General features: G+C 41.8%; 1 non-coding gene across 1 annotated transcript; it reads right to left on the bottom strand.

Moving 5' to 3' along the window:
- Positions 1 to 9,787: 9,787 nt before the first annotated feature.
- On the bottom strand, positions 9,788 to 9,920 carry LOC114007382 (small nucleolar RNA U109). The gene has a single exon (XR_003549021.1). It is a non-coding gene; the product is annotated as a small nucleolar RNA U109 (small nucleolar RNA).
- Between the last annotated feature and the right edge of the window lie 989 nt (positions 9,921 to 10,909).

Consider the following 10,909-nt stretch of genomic DNA (forward strand, 5'->3'; position numbering starts at 1 on the left):
GTTCAACTACTAAGCTTCCCCAGCTCTGTCTTTGGTCCTTTTTTAACCTCACTATATACCTTTTCCCACCTCTGGAAAAGTAAATACTACTTAATAGTGGCTTTCAAATAACATCTTTAGTTCTGATCCTTATTCTAAATTCCAACTATTTTCAACTAGCTAAAAAAACACCTTCCGCTCTCCCCTCCCCAAACATGCTCTTCTTCTAGGACAATGGTTCTCAGTCAAGCAATTTGGCCTCCCAGGGAGCATTTGGCAGTGTGTAGAAACAATTTCTTATTGTCGCTGAGGTGCAAAATGGGGGTGGTGTGCTACTATCACCTGGTGGGGAGAAGCTGGGATGCTGAACATCCCACACAGGACAGACCCTAGCAACAAAGAATGATCTCGCCCACTGAGAACCCAGTTAAGGTGGAGAAAGCCTGCTCTAGACATATGTATCACAGCAATCCTGCCACAGTCAAGAGCGTGGCCTCCAAACTCTTGGAGTTTGAATCCTGGATCCTCCGTTTACTAGCTATATGACTATTTAACCTCTCCATTCTCCATATTCAGAGTTGTTTTGAGAAATAAATGAGTTAATACATGAGATACATGATACAATGCCCAGTACACTCTAAGGGCCTACTAAGTGCTAGCCAGTAGTATTATTACAATACAAAAACAACTATATATTGAGGTCAGCAGGTGGCATGGCGGTTGAATTCCCACAGGATTGACCATGGTTCGAGTCCCAGACCTAGTGACCTGCCTTCTCACCCTTCCTCTCTTCGTCTCTCTCTGGTCAAAACTGAAAAATAACAATAGTAAATAAAATTTTTTAAAAAGTCATATATAAAACACTTTAAATGCATTTTTTTCATCTCTCCCAAGGCAAGAATTTAATGGAAGAGGCTCTGGGATGTTAAGTGGCCATCCTAAATTCACTACAGTTAGTCTGTGCCAGAATCCCAATTAAAGCTCAGGTCTGGTTCTAAAGTCTGAGCACTTTCTACTATTCAGGACATTTTCAAGTGAAACCTAGAGAAGTCTTGAGATCACCTGCAAATAACAATAGTTAAAAAGAGAGTTAAGCCAACTGATGATGGGGCTTTGGGCATTCATTCTGTGCCTCAGTTTGCTCCGTTGAGCAAATATCTACTAAGTATCCACTCTGGTATTAAAATATATGTACAATGGGGGCCAGATGATGGTGTAATGGTTACGTTGCTGGACTCTCCCACAGCCGACCGCAGTTCAGGTCTCAGATTTGGTAGCTTAAAATTCATCCCGGGAGTACATGTGCGCGTGCATGCCCCAAATCCCAAAAGTGGAATGGAGGAGGGGACTGCAGCGTAGCCATCCCCTCTGTGGGGTGATTTCTCACTTTCTGTCTCTCTGGCGAGTGCACAAACCCTATAGCAAAAATCTCTCAAAGAAAAAAAAAAAAAAAGATAAGACTTCCTACACAGTCAAAATTTATGGCGGAGAAGTGGAATAAACCTGAAAGTCTAGCAACAAAGTGAGATTAAGAAGCACTCACATATATCATATATGTGAACCTATGTATGTATGAGCATCAAGAAAGCACAGAAGAACAGCAATTGTTTACACTACTAGTAACTGCTACTAGAAATCAGCTGTAAAACACATCAAACTGCAACAACAAAAATCTACTGAATACAAGTATTTCAAAATCTGCATAGGCAGAATTTCAAGTGGTGATTCTGCTTAAATAACCTCATGTTAAAAATATATGACTCTTTCTGTAAGAAAAGATAGTGCTCAACTGTTAGCATCTATCTCCTTACAAGCATTCACTACCTAATAATCTTCTTACACACATTCAACATCTAATAGAGGATGGTATAATGGAAAGAGAAATAAACAATGATTCAAGAGACCTGGGTTCTAATCACAGCACTGCCTTAAAGTTCTAAGCCTTGAGCAAGAACACAATTTCTTTAAGCCTCACTTTCCTTGGTATATACAATAAAAGGACATTATCTGATTCATCTAATCTACAAAATTCCAGGTTTATAAGATTGTTAGACACTAAGCACAAAGAGTCACTTACTGCAGACTTCCTAATATCTGTTAAATAAAAAGTTGAGGAGGGTAGGCCCAGGCGTGGTGGCACAGGTAGTAGCGTACAGAACTGCAGTGTTGGAAGGCTTGTGACTGACTGTGGGTTCTGATCCCGACTCGACCTCAAGAACACCAGGTACACGTGCATGTGTGCCCAGGATCTTAGTGAGCTGGAGGGCAGCCGAGCCCCTGTGGTTCTCACTCTCTCGCTCTTGTGCTCTCTATCATGAAAAAAAATAAATAAACTTTTAAAAAACTTAATGAAGTACTAGTATTTAGCAAACATCATTTGTGTGCCAAGCATGGTACTGGCCCTGGCAAGGACAGAAGTTAAGGGATTACTGTCACAATACTTAAAACCTCACAATCTATAACAGGAGATAAGCATGCAGAGACAGTGCGGCATGCATACATTACACATGAAGCATACGTAGGGCGTGTCCTAGGTCAGAGGTGGGAGAGATGGGTTGATTTCTCACTTTCTGTCTCTCCGTCTCTCCAGTGAGCACACATGCCCTATAGCAAAAATATCTCTGAAAAAATAAAATAAAATAATGTAAGTTTTGAAGTACTTACATACTAACACATCTACATTGTGACATTGGTGGGTTTATAAAATAGTTCTATTCAAAAACTAATTTGAGGGACCAGCAGATGGCATAACAGTTACGTCGCTGGACTCCCACGTAACTGACTGTGGTTCAAGTTCCAGACTTAGTGGCTTAAAACATATGCCAGGTGCCTGTGTGTGTGCCCAAAATCCAGAGAGGAGAATGGAGAAGGAACTGTAGAGCGGCCATTCCCCTGGGGGGTTATTTCTTTCTGTCTGTCTGTCTTTCCAGCGAGTGCACGTGCCCTATAGCAAATACCTCTCTTAAAAAAAATTTAATTTCAGGACCAGCAGTTGGTGTAATGGCTATGTTGCTGGACTCTCATGGAGTCGACTATGGTTCAAGTCCCAAACCCGGTGGCTTAAACTCATGTCCGGCGCATGTGCGTGCATGCCCAAGATCCTGAGAGGATAATGGAGGAGAGAAGGGATTGTGGCATGGCCATCCCTCCTGGGGGGTGATTTCTCGCTTTCTGTCTCTCTGGCAAGTGCACATGCCCTATAGCAAAACCTCTCAAAAAAGGGGAAAAAAAAATTAATTTCAAAAATAATTTCCTTAAAAGTGCTTTCCAAACTGTTACCAGTACTTCAATGGACTGCTGGGTGTGCTATCAAGAGACGGTTTTAACAACAATTATTTTTTCCCCTGTAGAGCACATGCACTTGTCAGAAAGAGACAGAGAGAAGAAAAGAAATTACCCTCCAGGGGTGATGGCCACATCGTAATCCCTTCTCCTCCATTCTCTTCCAGGATATTTAAGCACGCATGCACACACATGCACACAGTGAGATTTTCAAGACACTGGGTCTGGGACTCGAACTTTGGACTTGTCCTTGAGGGATCCAGCTGCCTTAACCTCAATGCCATCAGCTGGCCCTGGACAACAATTTGTCATTCCCCTGACCTTATGAACAAATGCATCAGAAGTAGCAAGGCTGACTCCAGCTTCTGTACTTTCCACAAAAAAACCCCAGATGTTTTCCCTAACCGTATTCTCAGTCATTCTACAGTGCAGAGAAGTGTCATTTAGTTGTGTTATGACCAATAGGAAAGACTGGATTGACAGCCTGTAGGCAGTATCTCCAAAAACAAGGACAAGACTCAATCATTTGAACTGAACTAGGAGCCCTAAATTGGAAGCACTGTTCACTTAAACCCCTGAACTGAGTTAGTCCCATTTTGAGAACTCTAAATTATAAGCAAGACTTGCTTCCAGGGGTTACACGTGCAACCCCAAGATGATACTTCCACTTCTTAAGTGAAAGTCAGGCAATAACTTATTTCGCTCCTTAAAATGAGGTGAAGCACACCTGAGGAGTGGTCTTAACAGACCTTTGTGTTAAGGAAACACCAGCTTGAACCCAAAAGTCCTTCAGATGTGTCTTAACTCATGGGCCAGAATTGTTGCAGATGATGGAATTACTTAAACCTCCTCTTTGCGGGACCAGTAGATGGCCTAATGGCTATGTCGCTGGACTCCTGTGTAGTCGACCATGGTTCTAGTCCTGGACCCGGTGGCTTAAACTCATGCCAGGCGTGTGTGTGTGCATGCCCAAGATCCCGAGAGGAGAATGGAGAAGCGGTGTGGCCATCCCCCCCGAGGGAAGGGGGTGATTTCTCGCTGTCTCTCTCTGACTTTCTGGCAAGCGCACGTGCCATATAGCAAAAACCTCTTAAAAACAAACAAACAAAAAAACAACTCCCCTTTGCAAGCCAAGGTAACAGCTGCTGAATCACTAATGTACCCTGCTGTACCTGCATGAAGGCCTCCAGTCAAGAGGAAAGGACAATATACAAACGTAAAGAGAAAACCACCTGGCTTTCTAACAGAAACACTACAAGAGCTAAATTAAGTATTTGGTACCAACCATGTGACTACATCAGATTAATCAGAGCGGCTGAGGAAATGACACATTTGCAGTAGTAAAGAGGGGCCGATATTACTGGGCAACAATTTTCAGTGGATTTTCCTGTTTCAGCCTATTCTGAGAGAAATTACCAGTTTTGTTCTAGACTATCTTTTCAAGGATGTTCACAGAGTAAACAGAAGTGGAAGACAGAGATAGCCTCTCTCTGGAGCAGAGGGAAGACATATTTGCTGTCCAAGATGGTAAGGACAACGTCTCCGTCGACGCAAAGGCTCGGCAGGTCTGCCAGCAGCGCCTTTATAAGACTGGGAGTTCCCCAGCTCAGAGTTTCTCAGCGATGAGCGGCTCTTACTTGGATCCACCTCAGTCCCCAAGGGCTTGTAACACAAGGGAACCAAAGGAAACATCAGCCACCTGCTGCCAACTGAGTCATGTGTAACACAATCCTTTATCTGTAAATCAGAAGTTGTCTGTGGCATCTACAAAACTGGCAAGCAGGGTAAAAATCTAATACTCTATCTTTTTTTTTTTTTTTTTTTAAGTTTTTGCTACAGCGTATGTGAACTCATTCACCAGAGAGAGACAGAGGAAAGGAAGGGGGAAGTAAGAAATCATCCCCCAGAGAGGATGGCCACACCGCAATCCCTTCTCCTTCACTCTCTTCTCGGGATTCGGGGTGCACGCACACACACACAAGCTGGGTGTGATTTTCAAGTCGCTGGGCCTGGGACTCGAACTGCAAAGTCAGTCATGTGGTATCCAGCCACCTTAACCTCCATGCCACCTGCTGACCCTGTTTTCCAATGCTTTTTTGCAACTCTGATGTAATCATATGGTTTTTTTCTTTATAAGATTATTAATATGGGTGGATTACACAGATTTTTGCCTATAAGCCAACTCTTTTGTTCTTGGGGATAAACCCTACTTAATCATTACATATTCTCTTTTTATGAAGTATTAGATTAAATTTGCTAAAATTTTGTTTAAATTTTTACAGCTGTGTTGATACAGACCTGAGTTTTCCTCTCTTGAAACAACCTTGGTTTTGGAGTCAGGGTAATGCTGCCCTTATACGAAGTGTTGGAAAGTACTCCTTCCCTTCCAATTTTTTTTTGAGAGTTTGTACAGAATTGGTATTATTTACTCCTTAAATATTTCATAGTATTTACCAAGGAATCTGCTTTAGAGTTACACCATAGGAAGATTTTAGACTACAATTTCTATAACAAATATAGCACCATATAAGTTATCTAGTTCTTCCTGCATGATCATAAGTGTCTTCAAAGGAATTTGTACATTTCATCCACATTGTCAAATTTATTAGCATAAAGATGCCTTTTTTTTTAAAGAGAGATTTTTGCTATAATGTGTGTGTGTGCTCGCCAGAGAGACAGAGACAAAGAGAAAGAAGCGAGAAATCACCCCCCAGGGGAGATGGCCATGCCGCCATCCCTTCTCCATTCTCCTCTCAGGATCTTGGGCATGCATGCATACAGGACTCGAACCAGTGATATAACCATGATGCCATCTGCTGGTCCCAATGTAAACTGGCCTTTCAAAAGTATAAACAGCAGTGATGTTAAAGTGTATGGAACCTGGAGTGATACCACCTCTCTCATTCCTATAGTCCTCTTATTTCTGATCAATCTGACTAGAAGGATTTTTTTGTAATTTTAATTTAATTTTATGTATCATTATGTTTGCATTTGCTGTGAGGCACACACTCACCAGTTAAGTTTTTGCTACAGCGTATGTGAACTCATTCACCAGAGAGAGACAGAGGAAAGGAAGGGGGAAGTAAGAAATCATCCCCCAGAGAGGATGGCCACACCGCAATCCCTTCTCCTTCACTCTCTTCTCGGGATTCGGGGTGCACGCACACACACACAAGCTGGGTGTGATTTTCAAGTCGCTGGGCCTGGGACTCGAACTGCAAAGTCAGTCATGTGGTATCCAGCCACCTTAACCTCCATGCCACCTGCTGACCCTGTTTTCCAATGCTTTTTTGCAACTCTGATGTAATCATATGGTTTTTTTCTTTATAAGATTATTAATATGGGTGGATTACACAGATTTTTGCCTATAAGCCAACTCTTTTGTTCTTGGGGATAAACCCTACTTAATCATTACATATTCTCTTTTTATGAAGTATTAGATTAAATTTGCTAAAATTTTGTTTAAATTTTTACAGCTGTGTTGATACAGACCTGAGTTTTCCTCTCTTGAAACAACCTTGGTTTTGGAGTCAGGGTAATGCTGCCCTTATACGAAGTGTTGGAAAGTACTCCTTCCCTTCCAATTTTTTTTTGAGAGTTTGTACAGAATTGGTATTATTTACTCCTTAAATATTTCATAGTATTTACCAAGGAATCTGCTTTAGAGTTACACCATAGGAAGATTTTAGACTACAATTTCTATAACAAATATAGCACCATATAAGTTATCTAGTTCTTCCTGCATGATCATAAGTGTCTTCAAAGGAATTTGTACATTTCATCCACATTGTCAAATTTATTAGCATAAAGATGCCTTTTTTTTTAAAGAGAGATTTTTGCTATAATGTGTGTGTGTGCTCGCCAGAGAGACAGAGACAAAGAGAAAGAAGCGAGAAATCACCCCCCAGGGGAGATGGCCATGCCGCCATCCCTTCTCCATTCTCCTCTCAGGATCTTGGGCATGCATGCATACAGGACTCGAACCAGTGATATAACCATGATGCCATCTGCTGGTCCCAATGTAAACTGGCCTTTCAAAAGTATAAACAGCAGTGATGTTAAAGTGTATGGAACCTGGAGTGATACCACCTCTCTCATTCCTATAGTCCTCTTATTTCTGATCAATCTGACTAGAAGGATTTTTTTGTAATTTTAATTTAATTTTATGTATCATTATGTTTGCATTTGCTGTGAGGCACACACTCACCAGAAAGGCAGAGAGAGAGAAAGTGAGAAAGCAAGCTGCCAGGTCCAGGACTTGGAACAGTGGTCAGCCATGTGGGAGTCCAGTGCCACAACCATAATGCCACCTGCCAGACCCAGTCTGACTATAAGTTTATTAAATTTTATTTAGCATCTTAGAGAAGTAACTTTTGGGTTCATTCATGTTCTCCATTGTTTAGCTCTAATTTTTCACTCATTTCAACTCTGATTTTTATTATTTCCTCCCAACTGCTTATTTGATGTTTAATTTGCTCTTCACTCTCCTCTTTCTTTCTCTCTCTCTTTTTTTAAAGAGGTTTTTGCCTGAGGGTGCATGTGCTTGCCAGAGAGAGGCAGAGGCAGAGACAGTGAGAGGGAAAATGAGAAATCACCACCCGCAGGCGGGATGGCCACACCGCAATCCCTTTTCCTTCATTTTCCTCCTAGGATTTTGGGTATGCATGCGCACATGTGCACATGTGCAGGTGTGCCCATGCACACACACTCCCCCTTCCAAGCATGACTGTCAAGCTGCCAGGTCTGGGACCTGAACCACACACAGTCAGCCATGTGGGAGTCCAGCACCTTAACCATCATGCCACCTGCTGGCCCCCACAGCTACTATTTTTACCAGAGACTGCCAAGTTTGTTTTGGTGCATTTACACACTATGGACAGACACACCATTCCAATTTAAAGCACTAATTCTTCTCCACCAGTTTCTTAATTTAATAAAACTTTGCTTTACTCTACGGCACCAAAATTTGTATTCACTGTATCCACATGTAATTTCCTCTCTAGTGAGTTGAACTTTTTAAATGAGTTCATGCTAGCATTTATGGTTGAATAAATTCAGTTTTCTTTGAAGGATATGAGTATATATAAATTTAATAGCTATAGTTTTATTTTTTCTATGTGCAAATGCAGAAGTTGCATTTATATATTCAGTATTTAAGTTAATCATTTTCAATTTTGTGTACATATGAAATTGAGGCAAGAACTGTTAATGGACTGAATTAATTTTAAAATAAACAAATCTACCTAATACAATAGTTCTGAAAGTTAACCTTAACATGGCATAACAGTAAAACTTTTTATTTTGGAGAGGTTTTTGCTATAGGATGTGTGTGCTCACCAGAAAGACAGAAAGGGACAGAGCCAGAAAGTGAGAAATCACCCCCTGGGGAGCAATCCCTTCTCCTCTATTCTCCTCTCGGGATCTTGAGCATGCACGCACATGCTCCCAGCGTGAGTTTAAGCCACCCGGTCCAGGACTTGAACCGCGGTCGACTACATGGGAGTCCAGCAACACAGCCATTATGCTAACTGCTGGTCCCGGTCCATGGTTTTAGAGAAACAACAAACAACACATTTATTCTTAAAGTGAAAAAGACCAGATTACAGACGTAGATTTAAAAATAGTATTTCAGGACAATAGAAGAAAATATCAGACAGATAAACATTAAGCATTGGCTTCTGGAAATCAAGGGAATAAAGTAATAAAACCAGTATAGAGTAAAAGCACTTTCAAAACAACAATAATAGCATAATTAAGACTGCAACAGAGTTGGTGAAGTAGTGGTCTTCACATAGAAAGAACCAGGATATGAAGTGGTCACAGGGAGCATGATGGCTAGGGGTCAAGACAAAAGTGACCCAATAGCAATACTGAACTTCCAAACATTAAAAGTTGCAATCAAATAAACGTTAAAATTTATGATGGAATATAATTTTTCTGAAGTAGTGACAGCCTTGATCTGAAGAACAAAAGCTCCTGTCAGATGGCAGCAGACATAGGTGGGTCACAGGATTCTTAAACAGACCTGTCAACAAGAAGACAAATTCTGGTCTGACTATATGAACATTAGGAGAAATACTATTATAGCCTCAGATTGCTCTCAAGTAGCTTTTTATACTAAAGAATAGAGAAACATACAAATTCCTGATGAAGTATCTTCTTTTTTTCATGAATAAAAAGAAAAGTTTTATTTTTATTTATTTTATACATTCAATTGCATATGTCATTTAGCTTGTAAAGATATTTAACTCAACATGAAATACACCTCAAATCAGTCCTGTTGAAAATAGTATACATGTTATCTTCAACAGGTATTAAACCATGCCTGGGTCCCACAAATGTCTTACCTCTTCATTTTTCTCCCTAATTTCCATTACACTAATTGCTGGTCCCAACAGTAAAAGTTTTTGACAGTAAAATTTATGACTAGACCTGCAGACAAAAGAGTGTGTCTAAGACAGGACCCATGTTCTTCCCCATTACCTTTCCCCTTACATCCAGTCTGCAGTCCTGTTGATGTCTTGTTTTATGTAGGAGAAATATACTACTACTCAACCTCTACTGTAAGGTCGGCAGCCCTGAGAACTCCTTCTCAATGTAGCATGTGATGGATGTATTCCTGCTCCAAAAGAATGCAGAACAGACGTTTCCACATGCAAGTAGTAAAATTACCAAGTCCACCCCCTCCTCTCTAACCCATACTTCACGTCCCGCCAAGTCGCCTGGGACTCAGACCATTTTGAGAGGCTCGTAGCTTCTCTGACACCGTTTCAATCCAACCTGCACCCTACAGGAACAGTAACCGTGATTAGCAGAGCCATGTCCTTTCAACATTCCAGTATCTGTGACAGGTACACACCCAATGACTACAGTCCAGTCAAAAGACACAACGGGGCATGCAATCTGGCCTCAGTTTATCTTTTCGGCTTCAGATCCAAATACTCTTCCAGTCCACTGTGCTGCAGTTCCTCTTCTGGCTGATCCCTAAGCCATACACTTGAATGTCACTACTGTTTTGCTTTTCCTCTGCCTGTGCTCTTCCAGCGCCCATGTGCTATGGCATGTCGTGCATACTCTCAGCAGTTCACACATCGTGTTTGACTGGCAATTCTTGGCTTCAGCAGTCATGGTTTATTCATATTAAAAATTCCCAATCTTCACCAGAGTGCTTGAGATACAGTAGATGAAGGTATATATGCATGACAATCGATATTCCCAGTATTCGGCCAGACAACAGACATTATCTGCATCAACGTTTAATTGCTATCCTAAGTACAAGTTCTAATATCATGGCTCGAATTAAAGACACTGAGAACATTTAACAGAAATAAACTTCATGCTCAAAGAGGCTGGGAAGAGTGGAACTGAAAAGTCCGGCGAGTGGATTAATTAGCACGGAAGGCAATGTGTCTAGCCAGGAAAGCATGCGGCCTGCACTGGAGCACCAGCTCAAGAAAACCCACTTCACTGGAAAACAAAAACCAGCAGAGCACAGAACCCGCGAGTAAGGACGTCCCGAGTAACTAGAATCGCGAGTTCCCGGGCGGCTCGGGCGCAGACGCCCCACCCTCGAGAAGGCGCGCCCCGGGCGGCTGCTGCGGGCCGACGGGCTGAGCGATGCACCTGACACGCCGGCCCGGGCCAGGGC

Source organism: Tupaia chinensis, unplaced genomic scaffold (genome assembly GCF_000334495.1).
Source record: "Tupaia chinensis unplaced genomic scaffold, TupChi_1.0 Scaffold000161_4, whole genome shotgun sequence".
Lineage (NCBI taxonomy): Eukaryota > Metazoa > Chordata > Mammalia > Scandentia > Tupaiidae > Tupaia > Tupaia belangeri.